The sequence below is a fragment of the Cetorhinus maximus genome, chromosome 7 (assembly GCF_964194155.1).
Source record: "Cetorhinus maximus chromosome 7, sCetMax3.hap1.1, whole genome shotgun sequence".
Lineage (NCBI taxonomy): Eukaryota > Metazoa > Chordata > Chondrichthyes > Lamniformes > Cetorhinidae > Cetorhinus > Cetorhinus maximus.
In genome coordinates, this window is record NC_135885.1 from 41,021,842 (window position 1) to 41,041,926 (window position 20,085).

At 43.2% G+C, this 20,085-nt stretch overlaps 1 protein-coding gene across 2 annotated transcripts in view; it reads left to right on the plus strand.

The window, feature by feature from the left end:
* Positions 1-20,085, plus strand: part of flt1 (fms related receptor tyrosine kinase 1) — a 248,293-nt gene that overhangs the window by 110,250 nt on the left and 117,958 nt on the right. The gene's annotated exons all lie outside the window — the stretch shown is intronic.

Sequence of the window (20,085 nt, forward strand, 5' to 3'; positions counted from 1 at the left end):
GTTGCTCTCCTGATGTGAGGGCTGTGATCCAGTCACAATGCTTCAGGTAAGGCTTCTGACTTGAATTGTTGTTTTCAGCTGCCAATCAATGCTGTCGACTCACTACTACTGCCATCACGTATATTATCTTTTTCTAGATTAATACAAACAAAGCTGAAGGGCAGTCACAGAGGTTGAACACTGAGCTTTAATGGAGACTTGTTGCTTCAGTTTACATGTCCTAACCGACTGTGCAATATTTTGCTCTAGGTTTTAATGATAATTGATTTGAGCAAAAGTGGTGATCCTAAGCTCATAGCCAGCAATGTGTGTAAGGAAATCTTCCTTAAGTCATTTTTTTCTGTGCTCACTTAACAGAAGCTATGGAATATTTTAGTCTGTTTACCCAACTAAGTACCAATTTAGATTAAAATAGCTTAATTATGATAGGCATGTTTTTCTACCATTACCACTGTTTAATTTATGTTTCCCAAAGTTGATGGAAGAAGAACAACTACCAGCTACAATTCTGCTTGGATGTTAAAACTTTATTCCCCTAAAAAAGGAAAATATACCCCAATTCTTTCAGAGATCAGTTAGAATAGATTCCCCTCAAATGATGTCAAAAGGAATTCAGATCCATTAAAGCTGGCTCAGATACTATATTCAGGGCCAAAGTAAACAAGCTTGTTTTTCTGGCTGAATTTAATTTGGTTTTAATTCACATTAGCTGCTGACATGAATAAAAAAGAACCATATATACCATGCATATCTGTAGGATCCAAATTCATTTCAACACTACAACTACCAGACTGGAGTGCAAATTGAAAGACCATACCCTTTAGGTTTAGGTCAGTGTAAGCAGGCAATCTAATAAATCAAGAACAGTCACATCACACTACACTTAAAGCATTCAATCAATGATAATGATGGTGCATAATTTGCATACTTTTACTATCCATTTGTTGCTTTTTAAATAAAAGTCTATTATTTTGCTTTTGTAACATTGCTTTCTGTTCGAGCTGAGTGTCGACAAATGAATAAACGTCAGCAAGTCCAAATTCTAACCTCATCCCAAAGATGTGTTTAAAGGTATAAATATCATTATACAGGCTATGGTGTAGTGCCAGTCTTTGTATCTTACCTTACAATTTATCTAAACTTACATTTAAATTTAGATTTGACCGTGTCAGTTGCTACAGGGATTTGAAACACAAGCATTTTATCCACTTGGCTATCAGATCGTTTTTTTACATAAGTATGCCATCTAAAAGTTTAAAAAGTACACCCCAGCAAAGTTAATACTACTTAACTAGGAAGGAAGTATTTGCTTCTCCAGTCTGGCTTTGTCTGAAGGTAATGATCCATATTGCCTCGATCAGCCTTGGTCACACTTTATTGGTTAGCTTAACTAGGTGGCAGGCTGTTTGACCACGGGATGCACCATACCCAATCCTACGTTTTTCAGTAATGATCACTGAATAACGATCAAGTACTGGGGCCCCAGCTAAATTTTCTTCCCCTCTTTTCTAGTTGATAAGGGGGTGAATTTTATTGGGGGGGGAAGCATTTCTCGCCCCCCCACCCTAGGGCAACTGGCCGACTCTAAAACTGGCTGCCCTGCAGTGATAATACACTGGGGGCAGCTTTAACAAGGCGAGAGTGGGACTTCTGTCCTCAAGGACTGGAAGTCCCATCCTCGAGAGCTGCCAGCCAACTGAGTAGTTCCAGCAGTGTCAGAAGCAAATGGTGGCCATGCTAGGACTACAGGCAGTCCCAGGGAAGGAAGAACATGGATACCGGACTTTAAGGTAAGTCCAGGGATTTTGGTTGGCAAGGAATCGGGGACCCTATCTTGGGGGAGGAGATGGGATTGGGTCTTAGAGGCCGGGGTGGGAGGCACAAATGTGGGGTTACCATCTTGGGGGTTGCCCCCAATGGGCAGGGGGTCCTCCCCCAAAGGAGGTACTTCCCCTTCCCACCTTTTAGCCCAAGCTGGCAAAGTTGTGGGATTGTGGGATCATCCTTTCACCTTCCCCTGTCCAATGTATTATAGTGGTGGAGGCAGAATGAAGTCATTAAGTGATCTTTATTTGGCAACTTAAGGGCCTCAATAGGCCTGAAGGCGGGTGGGTTGGCTGACGCCTCACCCATCCCTCACATACCCATCCTCCATAATATGGGGAAAGTTCAGGGTGGGTGGGAAGGCAGTATTTTATGGTGCACTCATGCATTCAAATATTTGGGTGATGAGCTGTAAAATTCACTCCAAGGATCAGAGTGATGGTATTTTATATTTTCCTCCCACCCTGTTTGTGCTAAGCTAAAGGGAAGTAGCCAGAAGAAATGCCCAATGGATGCCTGAGGCCTACTTGACCCCATTTGATATAGGCAGCCTGTGCATTGACAAAATCAGGTGGGAGCATTCATAAATATTTTTGTTCGGGCCTCTTGCTCATGCCATTGAGTGGGTGGTTCAACTGCTGTGCGCTATAGTTGAAAATCTGCCACAATGTGTCTGAGTGTGAGCAGTAAGCTTTGAGAGATAAAAGTTAACATGATTGGAGTAAAGGAAGTTTGTGTCAATTGAATGGTGCTTAGTCTTTTAATCAACAAAACAAAGGTTTGGTGCAAGCCTCCTCACACATGCCATGATTGGAATGCAAGTCTCTTTATGTTGTTTCTTTTATTCTCAATAAGGCTGTTTGGCTTGAGAGGAGTGCTGAAAGAAAATTCAATTTTCTGAATGACAAGAGTCACTGAGTTTAAATCAAGAATTGAGACAAACTCAACCTGAGTTCACACTGAAGTCAGTTTGTGGAGAATTTATCATTGCTCAGGTTGAATTTTGAATCCAGCTGAGACATTTTACTGTTTAGAGATTCTGAATCCTATCCTAATTTGGAGTTGATATGAATTGACAGCCTTTGTGCAAGTTCCATTGCTAAGAAGTGGTTTTTAAACACATTGACAGGCAAATAGCAGTGGCCTTCTCTTACATGGGCCATGGGAGTTTTCTTATCTCACTCTAGCAGAAGGTGCTGTTAGTTTCCTGTGCAAAATCACAGTTTATGCTGCTTTCCTCTTGTTGTTTTAGTTTCCTCCCCCCCGCTACAAGATCATTCCCAGCAGCACAATTGTCTCTCACTCTTCAAATGTGGTGCAATGTACTTCCCTTAAGTGCCTGATTAGTGCTTGAGACTCAATCAATCCTAAACATTCCATCACAACTACAATAGTGACAAATATTTTTTCAAGGTTTAAATTACTATGACAGCCATGCCCTTTAACAGTACCATGAGAAACTGGTATCGGAACAAAATTATATTGTGTTATATATTTAACAGCACGTTCTTGGCTATGCTTTCCTTAACATGTTTTTACAATCTATTTCAAATATCACAATTATCCTTTGTCCCAATGTCCAATTTTTTCAGTGTCGATAAAAATACTATATTATAAATCTTTCAGATGTTTCCTCCAGAAAGGAGCATTGTACGTTTAGCCAGCATAAAGAAAGACCATGCTTTAAAAAGTACTAGAAAGACAGAAATAGCAATAAGCGAACTTATCATTTTTATTATACCTACTACTGTTTCATGTGCTATTTGTAAAATTCCCATATAGTGCCAGGGATCAGGCTTTACATATTGCATTATACATAGGTTTGAAATCTAATACCAACATTCTATAATGTTGGCCTATATATCTGCTCAATTAACCAATTATAAAATTAGATTTTCCTTGCAACCCTGTGTTTTTGTCATCTTGTTACTTCCTTATTTCTCTACATCGCTTCAAACTATAGAACATTCCTCATAAGAAATAATGAGGGAAGAATGAGGCAGAAATTCAACAACCTCACGATGGCAGATGGTGAAATTAAAAGTCTGATGATGACCATGAAACCATTGTCGATTGTGGTAAAAACCCATCTGGTTCACTAATGTCCATTAGGGAAAAAAATCAGCCGTCCTTACCTGGTCTGGCCTACATGTGACTCCAGACCGACAGCAATGTGGTTGACTCTTAATTAGGGATGGGCAATAAATGCTGGCCTAGGCAGCGACGCCCACATCCCATGTATGAATAAAAAAAATCTTGCACCCATTTTACTTGGGTAAAACTAGTGTAATGATATGTATGATGGCGGTGACCAATCTGACCGTTTAACTGCTTAATTCATCAGGGCCTTTATAAGTTGGCCTTGAATATATTAATGAGAAGTCTAAATCCTGTTTAAGCAGTACACATTGGAGAAATTGGTCAGTGCTTGTGAGACAGGTGGCTGGCCTGCTCCACTTAGATTTTCAGGAGCTTGCTGCTGTCTAATCTGCAGCTGTCAGAAAAACAGGTACATTTTTAAAAAAAACTTGAAATGAGGCCAGGCAGAGCAGAAATGCTTGCTCCAGTTCCACAACACAACCATGCGCTGCTGCCAGCCTGTATTTGCCCTTCCTCTTTCACTAGCTCCTTTACCGCTGCCCCTCCCCATCCCCCAGGCCACTCCTGAAGAGGCAAATAGTTCATATTCCACCTACATGGGCAACTTCCTCTGGAGGCATAATTGGTGCAGCAGCTCGACTCGATTAACACAGCGAAACCAGTTTCTGTTGACTCTTGGGCCTGTCAGTTTGCATGCACACTGGGAGCATCCAAAAATGGGCCATTAATAAACTTAGACCCAATGACTCCTGACAGTTTTTCCTCTCTCGGTTTGTAGGGGTGACTTTTCCAGGGTTTTTACAGTAATGGAAATTTGGCTTGCATTGACACTGTGCTGTCACCCTCCTGTCATCTTTTCACTAATTCTCTTTTACATTAAAGCATTTTTAATTGGCATAAATGAGTCTTATACTCTGCTGATAGGCCAATTCACATTTTCCTGAAAACTAGTACTTACTGTAGGTGACTTACTTTAAATTTGGAAAAGCCTTTTAGTTGGCAGGTGATATGTATCCCAGTTTAATTGCCACTAATTGTTACAATTTGGGCTGCCTCCCAACTCTCTTCTATTTGTGTTCACAACAAAAGGACAAAAGACTGTGTCTCCTATGATCAGAAAATTCTAAACTTATGAATGCTGTAAGATGTGATGGAAAAATGTAGGACTAACAGTTACCCTATTACCACAGTGTTAAGCAATGAAAACCCACTTCGATTACTTACCCCATGCTTCTTCTCACTCTAAAAGGTAGAAGAAAGCAGCAGTTAAACATGTAGCTACAGTGCAACGAAATCTATGCCTATTCTTCCATTCTTATGGGATTCTAAGGAATATTATAAGGCATAAGATCAAAGAAATTCTTCCTTATTATACTGGCAGTTATGTTCTTAATCAATGTTTTCAAGGAGCTGGGGTTGGGCAGCAGGATTCTAGCTATTTGGTAGGTAACATTTGCTTTGAGCTCAGACTTACTTGTTCAATATGAGAACAATCCCTGCACCTGGCACCCATTTAACATGTTAAAGACCCGAAAGGATTCCTGTTAAAGTTAAGTTGAAATTGCAGTAAGCCAACACTATGGGGAGACCATCTGGAACTTGCAGAAATGCAAATATACTTGGCTAATATTTATTTTTTATCGCCACACAGACAATACGTAAAGCTTGCATGACAGTGCTCTGCTCTGTTACATCCCATCTTAATAAAGGATCAGTGTGTAGGTACCACAATGTGATGATGACATAACAGACAGTGTACCTACTGGAATAATTTAATTATGGGATATGGCAGTCCATTTAATTTATTATGGTAAATTGGATTATTTACCATATATCACTAGAATTCATGTAAAATTAATTCAGATAGTCCTTTGCAAAAAGATCTTTTTACCAACACTAAACACTAGTTTAAATGCACCTAACAATAAATCAGTACCATCCACTTTTTGTCTTCAGTTTTTAGTTAAAATATGTGTCAATCATTTGATTTTCAGGTGTCAGGAGTTTACATAAGTTGGTTAACTTGACTGATGCAATAAAAATGAATTGAAGAATCACTGTTAACATTACCTAACTAAACCCATTCTCTCTTTAGGATGCTTCCATTGAAGTACCTATTAAGCATTAAATTAGAAGAAAATTATTCATCCCTGTCCTAGCATTATTAACTACAGATTGATGTTTCTTTTTCATACACGATATGTATAAGAACATAGAACTTAGGAGCAGGAGCAGGCCATTCGGCCCCTTGAGCCTGCTCTACCATTCGATAAGATATGGCTGGTCTGATTGTGGTCTCAACTCCACCTTCCTGTCTGCCACCCATAACCCTTGATTCCCTTGTCTATCAAAAACCTTTTTAGCTCAATCTTGTATACATTCATTGGCCCAGCCTCCACTGCTTTCTGTGGAAGAGAATTCCACAGACTAACTACCCTCTGAGAAAACATCTCCGCCTTAAAAGGGAGACCTCTTATTTTTAAACTATGTTCCCTGGTTCTAGTCTCTCCCACAAGAGGAAACACCCACTCGATATCCACCCTATCAAGTCCCCTCAGGGTCTTATATGTTTCAATAGATCACCTCTCATTCTTCTAAACTCCAGTAGGTATAGGCCCAATCTGTTCAACTTTTCTTCCTAATTTAAACTCCTCATCCCAGGAATGAGTTGAGTGAACTTTCTCTGAACTGCTTCTAACACAATTAAATCATTTTTCAAATAAGGAGACCAAAACTGTTCACACTACTCCAGATAAAAGCAAAATACTGCAGATGCTGCAAATCTGAAATAAAAACAGAAAATGCTGGAAAAACTCAGCGGGCCTGACAGTATCTTTGGAGAGAGAAACAGAGTTAATGTTTCGAGTCCGCATGACTCTTCCTCAGAGCTCGAGATGTGGGCAGTAAAACTTCCCTACTTTTATATTCCATTCCCATTTCAATAAACCACAACATTCTACTTGGCTTCTTAATCACTTGCTCTACATACATACTAACATTTTGTGATTCAGATGCCAGGGCACCCAGATCCCTCTGAACTGCTGTGTTCTGCAATCTCTCTTTATTTAAGTAGCATTCTGCTTTCCCAGTCTTCCTGCCAAAGTGGACAATTTCACATTTTCCGACATTATACTCCATCTGCCAGATTTTTACCTACTCATTTAATCTATTTATATCTGTTTGTAGACTCTTTATGTCTTGACAACTTACTGCTCTTCCTATCTTTGTGTCATTAGCAAATTTAGCAACTATGGGCAGAATCTTCTGGTCGGCATGTGGGGGTGGGCCCTGCACACTGACGCGTAAAATGATGCACGGTGATGTCAGGTGTGCGTCCCAACGTCACCGTGCACCATTCCGATCTTCAGTTCGGCAGGCACGCACCGGAGTCGGCTATGCGCCCGCCGAACTGTCAAAGGCCTATTAAGGCCACTTATCCACTAATTGAACTGATTGCCTGGGCTGCCCATCCGACCTTAAGGTTGGCAGGCAGGCAAAGAGCCCTGACGGCCTTTGCATTTTTCATGAAACCTCATCCACGGGCGGGATGAGATTTCATGAAGGGTTTATTAATTAAATAAAAAATTTTATTGAAATACATAAACATGTCCCAGCTCATGCGACACTGTCACATAAGGGGACATGTCTGAGTAATTTTTTTAATTCCTTTTTTCCGTTTTTCATAATGAAATTAATCTCCCTGAGGCAGCTATCTGCCTTAGGGTGATTTCTGCACCCTTTTGCGTGCATGCGTGAAAGAGTGCAGGCCTCGACTCTCTCTCCTCAGCCCGCCCGCACAGGGAGCGCTGAGCCTTAATTGGCCCACCCACATAAAATGGCGGCGCGCAGCTGATTGCCCACTCCCAACTGGCCTGCCTGACAGGCAGAAGATTCTGCCCTATGTAACAAGGGCATTATGGAATAGGATCAAAATTCACTGTGAATGTTATTCTGTTTGCCTTTTGGCATACATATGTAAGTACATAAGATCATAAAGGATATAAAGCACAGAAATAGGCTATTTGGCCCAACCAGTTCATGCCGGCCTTTATTCTCCACTTAAGCATCCACCCTTCTTTCCTCATCTATACCTAGCATCATTACCACCTGGTCCCTTCTCTTTCATCTGCTTGCCTAGCTTCTCCTTAAAATTCATTGACACAACCACTCTCTGTGGTGGCAAGTTCCATATTTTGACACTCTTTGGGTAAAGAAATTTCTTCTGAAAATCTCATTAGACTGTTTACCTGTCTATCTTCCTTAAAAATAGGAGAAAGGCAAGTGGAGGTATGTGCAAGATTACAGTGTCCAGTTCACACAACATGAGTTTCCACTGGCACAACCTTGGGTCATGCTATTATATGGCTAAATATCAGGTAGTAAACATAAATCCTGATACTGGAGGACACATAATCTGCTTACTGGAGGAAATAATAATGCTGAATTTGAGAGCATATCTAGTGCAGATATAAATTTTATTCGAACTGTGTTGGTTCTGATTGTCTAATAATCCATGCAGAACTATCCAGCTTCAATCAGCAAAGGGTGAGAACATTAATTTTCTGTGTATTATTACCACAGTTCTGAAAATGTCAACATTCCAAGAATTATTGTTAAATTTATAGATATATCAAAAATTGTCATAGCTGGCATTTTTCCACCTTATGATCCGTTTTATTCAATACACATGTTGTGGATGATAATAATCTTGAAATTCTGGTTCTTTTTACGACCATAAATACCCGAGGTGTTGCAATATTTATGAGGCCTGTTCTAATGAACTGAAAAATCCTGTTAAGAAGGCAGTTATCTTGATAATTTAATCTTTATAAAGTTTCCCCAATGTATGTCCTACTATATCAATGTAAGGAAAATTGGACAGATTCTATAACAGGCAGGCAATCTGCTCCCCCAGATTACCTCTGAGGTGGAAAAGCTGGGAGGTGACCCCAATTACTCCCAGACACCCACCATTCCTTATGTGATTGAGTTTATCATTGGTATTATTGTTCTATAGTGCATTGACACTGTAAGTTTAGTGTTAGTGTCCAGCAGTTTCAGGTTTGCATCAATGCTAAGCTTGTTGAATACAAATTGGGGCCACAAAGGCTTAACTGACTCATTATGCTGTCAGGTTGGATCCTGATTGCAGATTCAGGTTGTATTCATGCAGTAGCTGCAGCATCATCAGTGTGCAGCAAAATTATGCACTGACTACACAGTTGTATGAATGATCCCTTGCTGATTCAAGTATGTTCAGCATAACATCTATTTTAACTGAATGAGCATAGAAAGAGGATCATTAACCCAAAAGTAACAATTTAAGTTTGTTCTGTATTTGTGAAATTATAAATAGCGCGGCATTGCAGAAAATGGCATGATACAGATTGAATGTTCAATTAAGGTGCAAAAAGGAGTTCACCCGATTGTAATACAATACAATTTTAAAAATACAGTTCTTTGCTTTCATTGAGAATTTGTAAGAACCTGTTATTGGGAACATTGCCTAATCTAATGCCCTATCAGCATTGACAAAAAAAATTGTTTAAAGTAAACAAAGTGTTACTGGGTGGAATGCGGGCGGGTTTCGTGGTGGGCGGGAGCGGAGAATCCAGCTGCAGGCAAAAAGTCGGAAATCCGCCGAGGTAAAAACAGTTTGTAATTCTCCTGATGGTAGGTTAATGGCAGGTCGGTTATCCTACCGACTAGTGGCATGAATTCCATTTGCATTCATTAACGTCTCATAAATGCTCATTAAAACAACTGCTCGTTGGAATCTTGTCACGCCTTCCGATCTTGCATCACGCCTCATCGGCCTCAAACCCGTTTGAAAAAGGGTGGCATGCACAAGTCAGGTCTCAGCTCAGTCATAATTTCGAGGTGAGTGCAACATACATAGCCTACCGGCCATAGCGCTGCACTGGTCTTATTGCGATGAACACCACACTGCTGGGGCTGTAGGATTGGTCTGCTCCTGCTCTTTGACTACATTGTCCCGAAGAACACCACTGTGCTGTGGTACTCATGCAGGCCTCCATTTTCAGAAATACATCAACCGGGGGTGGGCTGTGTGGCGAGGGTGGGGTTGATGAACACGAGGGGAGCAACGGGGAGGGAAGGCTGTGGAATGGCAGTCAGAGGGAAGGGTGCACACAAGATGACCATTCTGGGGTTGCTCTCTAACCTCTTGTGGCCACAGGAGTGAACAGAAGTCTGCTTAGAAAGAAAGGAGGAAGACCTCCTTGCAATGAAAGCCAATTACTTCATTAGCACTGTTAAAGGGCTACTCAGGACTCGGTGGCTTCACTGCACAGTCGCTGCGTCTCAAGAGTAACACAGAGGAATGAAGAATTTGGGAATGCAGGCAATCGTGAGGAGACAGCTGTATCATATATGGCATTCCATTAATGAAGGCCTGTCACACGTTCACCAGATTTGATGCTCCTAACGGACCAAAGGACATCCACTCATTGACCATGAGCAACTGATTGGTCATTAATATGCCACATCAGGGATTAGATCACAGAGCTAGGTTGGGTCACCCATCTCAATTAAACTTTAGCATCCCACACAGGGCTCAAGGTGTTACATATCTCCGATGCCATCTTGGTCACCTCAATGTGTGTTAGTGCTTCAGGGACAAGGTGACATCAGCCACCATGCTAGTATGGCAGGAAAAGCTATGGATCCTTACAGTTTCATCTTCTAAGCTTAACTTTCTTGCCTCTTGAATCATTAATATCTTCAATGTTTCCTTTCAGAGAGAAGGCAAAAGCACATATCGGAAGCCAGAGGATTGGGAAAGTTTTAAAAACCAACAAAAGATGACCAAAAATAATAACGAGGGAGAAAACAAATTTTGAGAGTAAACTAGCAAGTAATATAGAAATGGAGAGTAAGAGCGTAAGAGCTTCTTTAAATATATAAAAAGGAAGAGAGAGGCCAAAGTGAACATAGAGAATAAAGCTGGGGAAATATTAATGGGGAACCAGGAAATGGCAGAGAACAAATACTTTGCTGCAGTCTTCACGGTAGAAGATACTAATAGCATTCCAAAAATACTAAATAATCAAGGGGCAAAAGGAGGGGAGGAAATAAATACAATAACTATCACTAGAGAAAAAGTACTAGGGAAACTAATGGGGCTAAAGGCCGATAAGACCCTTGGACCTGATGGGTTGCATCCTAGGATTTTAAAGGAAGAAACTACAGAGATAGTGGATGCACTGGCAGTGATGCACAACTGGTGGGTGATCACCAGAAGCACATACTGCACATTTGTGCGCGGTACCCTGGGAGTTGCCATGACTCCTACATCCTGAGTCACTCCCAGGTGCCTGAGATTTTTGAGGGGCCATTACATCTGCAGGGATGGCTGCTTGGGGATAAGGAGTACCCACTGAAACACTGGCTGATGACACTGATGCTTCTCCCCCAGAGTCCATCCGAGGAGAGGTGCAATGCTGCTCACAGCTCCACATGCTCCCTTATACAGGAGACCATAGGGCTTCTGGGGATGAGCTTCGGATGCTTGGACCGCTCAGGCGGCTCACTCCACTATACTCCTGACAGGGCTTCCCGCATCATCGCAGTGTGTTATGCCCTTCACAATCTGGCAATGCAAAGAGGTGAACCCCTGCCAGAGAATGAACTGTAGGAGGATGAAAGCTCATTGGAGGATGAAGATCTGGAGGCCCAGGAACCTCAAGAGGCTGCTGAGGGTCAGTATGAGTGCAATCACGGAGGGAGATCTGGGAGACATGCCCATGATACATGAATTGCTGACAAGTTCCAGGATGAGTAAAGTTAAGTGAGGGCATATGGCCACATCTCTCCTAGCCCTCAATGCCCTTTACTTTCATCTCAGCGGATGTGCACCAATTTGCAGCGAGAACGAGTCCTGCATTCACACTTGCATATTCTGGCCTCATGAATCGCCAGGCCAAGGTCTTTGCTTTGGTCCGTGTGGCCCTGTGAGTGAGCTCACTCTGGGAACTGGAGTCCACTGAGGAACAAAAGCGATGCGAGAGAAGACTTGAAGCTTTTGCCATCATCTAATGATGCAGACACTGCTGTGACTGAGATGTGGACATGCCCAGGGATCTCCTCCTCCCGTGCTTGTCTTTTCTGCTGCCACTATCACTGAGGAGACACTAATGCTGCTGGAATATCAATGCTGATGAGCTACTCTAACTCAATGATGTTCCTTGAGGAAGAAGGGTTAGAAACGCTTACATCACACACTTCCAATAAATATTTAAACACATTTCCATGACATCACACAAGGGTGCGGAGACTGGTTCAACTGAGGTTGACATCACAGGAATGTGAATCTCACTCTGGGACACCATCACTGAGTGGGAGGAAGGCTAAACCTCGAAATAAGAGGATTCCAAAATACCAAATCACAACATTTTCAGTTGCCAAGAACATTCACATAACCATCAAATGTATTCACAAAAGTGCAATTTATTTACATGGTCTGAATTTTACCTTTGGCAGGCACAGGGGCAGACGGGAAACGGATCGCTGACCACAATCGGCCCCTGACTGCGATTTCACGCTGGCTGGCCAGTTAATGGCCAGTCAGTGTGAAACGCGCGCTGAAAAGCTTAGCGCTGCTGTGCTGGGGGTGGGAAGAGGGTGGGCGATGACATCACCGTGGGCAAGGGTGAGCGCTGCGAGAGAGCTCCCTGAAGGCAGACAGCTGCCTCAGGGAGGTGAAGACCCTCAATAATGAATTAAAGACTGAAAAAGCTGCCAAAAAATATCCATGCATCACAATCAAGCACCTGAGAATATACCTCATTAAAATGCTGTCCACGGATATTTATTTTTATTTTATTTCATAACAGAGATTTCATTCCGCCCTTGATGAGGTTTGATGAAGAATGTAAAGGCCTCGCCAATTCGCACATCTGCCAACTGTAAGGTTGGATGGGCCACGAAAAATCGGAGACAATTGTGCTGCTAATGGGCTTAATTGTCCTCTTAATTGTTGGCGGGCACGTTTCTAACTTTTGCACATGCCCACCGAGCGAAAAACCACATGAGTGCGCGATGAAATTGGGGTGTTCGCCCAACATTATCTCGTGTGATTTTACGCCCGATCGGGTGCTCGGTCACTCGCAGGATGTAAAACCCTGCCCCATGTATAGCACACATGTGACCCAAAAGTGACATCAATTTTTCTTAACTTGCTTAACTCTACCGCTACGCCTGGGTCCAGCCTTGACATCCATAGCAGAGGTGGCGGCAGCCTGTGATGACCTTGGTGGATGTCGTCTGGTGGCTCGAGGCCTGGAGATCCCCGGCTTGATCAGGTGCAGAAGTGCCCTCGGTGGCCTGAGAAGCTGGAGTGGATGGGGTCACAGGCAGAGGGGGCTATGAGCGGCTACACACCATTGGAGTGCCCTGAGAGGAGGGCCCCAGGACATCTGGCTGACACTCATCCGCCCTATGGGTGCTGGAGGGCCCCACCCTGACTCCTGCAGGAGATGGTACATCTGGAGGAAGGTCAAGGTGCCTTGTCCCCATGTTGCTGACATCTTGATGGTGCCCACCAGGGTGTGTGGCCATGGAGTGCAGGGCCGAGCGCAAATCTGGCAAGACCTGCTGGACCAAGGTCTCCATGGTGGCTGCCAGCCTTCCCATGGTGACCTCGAGGCGTTCGCATGTCGGAGCCACAATATCAGACAGAATGCGGCCAGACGCCTCCATCGTTCACTCTAGTCTGCTGAGTAATTGTCGAATCTCCGACTGATGGTCCGCCGCCTATCGTTGCATCTCCAGCATTGAGTTGGCGGCTGCTTCCAGGGGCTCATCTTCTGACTCGATGTGGCTGCAGCATCCCTCTGAGTGCCGGAGACCTGGGCTGTCCCTGCTTCCGACTGCTGCAGGGACGTGTCATTGAGGTGTTCCCCAGAAAGTGAGCCGGAGCCTAATCTACAGCTGTGCCCCACCGACGTGTGTGTCTCTGAGCTGGTGGAGAGTGCGTGTCAGCGCCATGATGGTTCTTCCAGAGCTTCCTCTTCAGACGTGGTCTCGGAGCTCATACTGGTGCTCAACTGGCATGGGGTTCTCAATCTGCTGGGGCCTTAAATAGAGTTTCAGTTAATGAGCATGAGCTATATAAGACTGCATGTGACTCACTGTGAATGTCAGGATTTGATGAGGTGATGGAGCTGTGATCTGTACTAGGTTGTTGGGAGAGGCCAATCTCCCCTTCACCACAGGAGTGACCCCTGTCCTCCCCAGCCACTCAGCTGCAGCTTCCTCAAACTCGGTGAGAGCAATGATGTCAGCCGTCCCTCCCCTGGTCTATGCTCTCTCGTGCTTGTTGTGTGCCAGCTTGACTGTATGAGGAAGAAAGAAAGGCATGTGATGAGAAGGGAGGGAGCAGAGGTTGGGTGAGAAGCTTGTCCCCTGTGTGTGGTGAGCCCTCACCAGAAGGACCAGAGGATGGAGTGTGAACAACATGATAGGTGGAATGGTGGTGATGTGAAAGTCTCGGTGACAGAATGATATATGTGTGCCCTGCTAATGGTTGCGTGAGATCCCTGAAGAGAGTAGCCATTTGAGTGTGTGACACCATGATGAGAGTTTGATATTGGAGGGAGATGAAGGATGACTTACTCTGGCAGGGTGGATGAGATCATTCATCCTCTTCCAGCACTGGGTGGCATTTTGGGCGTGGTTGCTTTCTGGCTGCAAGACATCTCTTTTGGGCTGGAGAAGGTGAGATTTTGTGTTGGACTAGCCTTTAAATATGGCATCCAGGCCTTCGAACCCAATAGCTGATGGCGGGTGGAAGAATCAGCTCCCGACCCTCCAGGTGATTCAGACTCATACGCGCATTTGTATAATTAATGAGGCTCCAAGCGCGGAATCGAGTGCAAGTTCCCTCCATTCTAGCCAGCGGGCTGGGCGCTGCCGAAACTGCCCACCACCGCACTTAGTCTCATTAATGGAAAATTCTGCCCACTATTTAGTTGCAATATACTTCAGATGTTTACAAGTGATTTTATACTGGACCTGCACTTTTATTCTCTGTGATACGATAATGTAGTTAATTTCAAGAATGCTGTGAATGAGAACAATTTTTAATGTTCCGTGCTTTTTTTCTGAATTCAACTTCACCTCATTTAATATACAGAATATTAAAGTTCTAGATATTGTGTGACAGAAAGAAACTGCAAGTAGCAATTAGTATTCATAGACATATTAACCTTGTCTATTATGACCCCTAAATGGGCAGACACAGCATATATTGGAACAAATCAGTGCAGATCAGTCGTGCCAGGTCTCTCCCCATATTGTGCTTGACATGTATTTCCGGTCAGGATATCATCAGGCGCCAGAAGCTCCTGCCAGAATTAGGTGGAAACTTCATTATAATATTAACTTCACTAAAATGCAGTCAAAGTCTAGGGCTGCTGGACTACTCCTTTCAATAATAATGTGTTAAAGAGACTACCAGCAACTTTCAGGTGCAATTTAAAATTGTCTTTTTGTTTTAGTTTTGCTATTCTGCTTTTTTATGGACAATTGAGTGAAAGGGATTTTTGGAAACTCTTTCAGTACACGCATATTTGAAGGGAAGAATTTTCCAGTTGGCGAGCGGGGGCGGGGCCTGCTCGCCGACGCGTAAAATGACACGCTGTGACATCGGGTGGGCATCCCGTGTGTCATTTAGATTGTCAGTTCAGTGGGTGCACAGCCAAACTGTCAAAGGCCTATTAAGGCCATTAAGAAAGTCATTAAAGTTGTTAAGAACGCTGCCTGTCCGACTTTAAGGTTGGCGGCAGGCGAAGAGCCCAAGCAACCTTCGCATTTTTCATGAAACCTCATCCACGGGCGGGATGAGGTTTCATGAAGGGCTTATTACTTAAATAAAATTTTTTGAAAAAATTAATGGACATGTCTCAGCTCATGTGACAGTTTCACAAGAGGGGACATGTCCTTAAAAGTTTTTTTCTTTAATTAAGTTTTTCATAACTTAAACTAATCTCCTCGAGGCACCTCCGTGCCTCAGGTAGATTTCTGCGCTCTTTTGCGCACATATGCGAAAGAGAACAGGCCCCGACTCAGGGAATTCCCGCCCCCGCCCACACAGGGAGCGCACAGCCCGCCCACATAAAATGGCTCGCTCCCGCCCGCCCCCACACAACCCACCCCCCAAAGGGGAGAAATTTAACCCGAAAGTAACTCACCCTGTGAAAAAATGAGTGGTTCTGTGGAAATTCCTCTGTATTTGTGCTACTTCAATGAAGAGGTGGAAGAATGTAGACAGCTTACATATTGGAAGGTTATGCCTTTCCACCATTAGCCCGTAAATATGCTAGTAAACAATAATAAACTTGAATGGAATTATTTGAGTAAAAATGTTTGCAGGGACTTTAGTTATTTAGGGAAGCTGTGACAGAGTATGGCACAGCCAACGGTGGGTAAGGTCACTTCAGTCCTGAAATTGTTCACCTTAGGTTCATTCCAGGTTGCCACAGAGGACATGATCGATATTAGTCAATGCATAGTTCACAGATGGATTAAACAGATGACTGATCGCTGCCAGAACAAGCTACCTCAGTGCATAACTGGCAACTGCTGGAGGGGCCCTAGCTTTTTTCCAAATGAAAGCAAATACCAAAGGACTGGCACACTTGTTTGCAAGCAAGTAGCCTTACATGCTCCTGCACACATGAATTTCAAGGGGTACTACTCAGCAGCTCAATCTACAACTGCTCTTTGACCATGTGTGAAGGATCCAGCAAGGGAACATGCACTTCTTCAGAAGCAATCACAGTGCTTTAATTTTGAGACAATCTCCCATGCCTCCATTATTTTGTTCACAAACAAAACACCAACTTACGCTTATACAGCAGCTTCAACCTAGTAAAACATTCCAAGGCGCTTCATAGGAGTGTTATCCAACAAACTTTGACTTCAAGTCACATAAGGAGATATTAGGACCAATGCCAAAAGCTTAGTCAAAGAGGTAGGCTTTATAGATTCATAGAATGGGTACAGCAGAGAAGGAGGCATTCAGCCCATCATATCTGTGCTGGCTGTCTGAAAGACCAATTCACCTAGTGCCACTCCCTCACCTTTTCCCCATAGCCCTGCAAGTTTCTCCTTTTCCCTTTTGAATGTCATGGCTGAATCTGTCTCTATCACACCCTCAGGCAGTGCATTCCAGATCCTAACCACTCACTGCATGGAAAAGATTTTTCTCATGTTGCCATTGCTTCTTTTTCCAGTTACTTTAAATCTGTGCCCTCAGGTTCTCGATCCTTCCACCAATGGGAAAAGTTTCTCTCTATGTGCTCTGTCCAGACCCCTCATGATTTTGAATACTTCTATTGAATCTCCTCTCAACCTTCTCTTCTCCAAGGGCAACAGGTCCAGCTTCTCCAATCTCTCTACATAACTGAAGTTCCTCATCCCTGGAACCATTCTTGTGAATCTTTTCTGTACTCTCTCTGATATCTTCAGATCCTTCTAAAGTGTGGTGCACAGAACTGAATGCAAGGCTCCGGTTGAGGCCAAACCAGTTTTTTACAGGTTAATCATAACTTCCTTGCTTTTGTACTTTATTCCCCTAATTATAAAGCAGGAGTCCTAACACCGATCCCTTGGGAACTCAACTATAAACCTTTCTCCAGTCGAAAAACAGCCACTCACCACTACTCTTTGTTCCTGTCACACAGCCAATCTCATATCCATTACTGTCCTTTTTATTCCATGAGCTCTAAATTTGCTCACAAGTCTGTTGGGCAGCACTTTATCAAATGCCTTTTGGAAGTCCATGTACACCACATCAACAGCTTTATCCTCATCAATCCTCTCTGTTACTTCAACAGAAAACTAAAGCAAGTTAAACATGATTTGCCCTGAACAAATCTATACTTGTTTTTCTTAATTAACCTGCATTTGCCCAAGTGACTATTAGTTTTGTCCTGAAAGCTTCCTCAGCACCGAGATTTACTATTTATGTGCCTGTAGAAGATCTTTGCATTCCCTTTTATGTTAATTGCCAGACCCTTCTCATACTCTCTCTTTGCTTCTTTTATTTGCTTTTTCAATTCCTCTCTGAACCTTCTATATTGAGCCTGTGGTTCTTAATTATATTATCCACCTGACATCTGTCATCCAGGGGCTTTGGATTTGTTCACCCTACCTTTCCCTCTCAGGGGAACAATCTCGTCTTGTAATTCTGTCATTCTGTAAAGGCAGCCAATTGTTCAGTTACAGTTTTGCCTGCCAATATGTGCTTCCAATTTATCTGGGCCAAATCCATTCTCATCCCATTGAAATTGGCTGCCCTCCAATTAATAATTCTTACTCTGGATTGTTCCTTGTCCTTTTCCATAGTCAACCTAAACTGATGCTTGATTTGATGTTCTGGGATGGCGGAGCCAGGAGCAAGCAGACCATTCACTTTCTGTTCTGCCTCCCCCATCCTGCTGAAAAACGTAAAATCCAGCCTGATATCCAACATTATAATAACAACGCTCCTTATAATAACAACAACTTAGATTCAGGGCAACTTGAGTTCAGCCAAATTATATTTCTCTAAATGTGATCTACAAGCCAGATTTATGCAAATTCAGGAAGACTCTGCACACCTTTAAAAATGTTGTGTGGGATGTGGGCGTAGAAGTCCTGCCTCTATTTCCTACAGATCCAATTTTTTCCAGTAGGCTGAAGGGGCAAGGCATCATTCACACAGGAAGGAAACCCAAACTCAGCTGGGCCTCAATGCTGAGTTCAAACAGACCCCATTTTGGCTGTTGCAAGGGCCTTAACCCAATGTGTGGGAGTCACAAATTGATGGAGTAGATGTAAATGTTGTTGAAGGGCAGATAAGGTCTGAATAACTGTCATGATCTGAAGTTTTTTAAACACCCTGCTCTTTAAACTTAAAAAAATAGGCTGCAGCTGTCATTCAGTGTGTGCCACCATGCTAGACTGCTTTGATTGACAGACATAGGTTAGAAAAATAGTAGCATCTGGTCCTAAAATTTCAATAGAACTCTTTGTTGACATTTTCCCAAGGGATTTAATTATGTCATTATGAATGCAAGGCTGAGTTTCCAAAACCACAATTATCTCAGCAGGGGGTTCTGAGTTCACAAGTTGATTGACAGCTTAAAGAGGCTATTAAAGGATTAGCTGTCTTTGAGATGGAGTCTGAATAGAGGCTTGTTTGTTTTTATAAGACGTGATTTAAAAGCTTTGAATAGGTTTTATGAATGGGATTTTTGTTGCTATCAAGTATGTAGGAGTGAGAGCTGTGTTTACTTTTTTCACCTCCACATGGCTCCTGAGGTTTGCTTATGGTGGATACTGGGTGAATGGCTATAGAGAGTGTGAGAGACTGGGGGTGGGGGGGTGCGGGTGGTGGGTGGAGGCATGAGTTGATATTGAGTTATCTCAGTTACACAATCTCACATGATCCTGTTTTCAGAAAGTGGCAGAGTAATACTATTCTAGACTTTGATGTGATCTCTAACTTCTAAACAAATGTATTATAAAGTAACATAATTGTTTCAGTAGCTGTTAAGCTTATGTAACATAAGGTTCACGCACACAAACTCAAGAAGATTATAAAACAGGGACTCTTTATTCCACTGACATCAGATCTTTATAAACATTAACAGAAAAACTTAGCTATTTAGAATGGATATTCACAGCCGAAGCTCCAGACCCACCAGGATATCATGGAGAGCTTAACTCTTGATCTCTAAACAGCGGGGTAGTAGAGTTCAGTTTGTGGAGTTCCAACTGCTAATTTCCAGTGATCATGTGACCCAGATAAACTTGTCTCCCAGACATGAAGGGGATCTTTCTCTTCTCGTGACCTCTCAAACTCAGCGGTGCTGTCCACGTGATCTGTCTAGGTCTCCAGCAGCTGTTCACTCGTTCCCCTCCTGCTTCTCAGCACTCGAGCTACTGTCAGAGCCTTTGGTCTGCCCTATTCATGGCCTTGGCTCCTCAATGCTGTGACTCACCAGTCTCAAACTTCTGCTCCAGCTCCTTGCTACTGCCCTACTCTCCCTCTCTCCATGAGGCTTCTTGCTCCGCCCCTTCTTCAGCCCATACTCCAAGATCAGGCTCCACTCCAGCTTGCCTCTTATCCCAAGGACCCCCAGGGCTGACCAA